Below are 428 nucleotides of genomic sequence, written 5' to 3'. Positions count from 1 at the left end.
TAAATGAGTAACGCATGAAAGCAATGCGTAAAGGTATTCTTTGAAATATTTCAACATAAACATTGTCAGATATGTAAATGTTTATACGTGTTCACATATGCGTAACCGAGAACGTGTGCATGTATGTATGTATGTATGTATACACACGCACACACACATGTGTTTGTGTGCATGTATGTGAGGGATAATTTAATAGCCAGTGTTTTCAACGTTTCGTCTGGTGTATGGTTTATTAGTACTAAAGATGTCAAACACATGCTGTAACTTCGAAGTCACATTCCTCCCATGATTAATTCGAATAGGAAACTCTACACTTGAATTAAACCTTATAGTCAGTTAATGATCTCTACTTTTTGCTTACAAAGTATTTCTGTTATACACGCACACACATACACACACACACACACACACACACACACACACACACA

The sequence above is a fragment of the Octopus bimaculoides genome, chromosome 10 (assembly GCF_001194135.2).
Source record: "Octopus bimaculoides isolate UCB-OBI-ISO-001 chromosome 10, ASM119413v2, whole genome shotgun sequence".
Taxonomy (NCBI): Eukaryota; Metazoa; Mollusca; class Cephalopoda; order Octopoda; family Octopodidae; genus Octopus; species Octopus bimaculoides.
Note: the sequence above shows the minus strand (reverse complement) of the source record.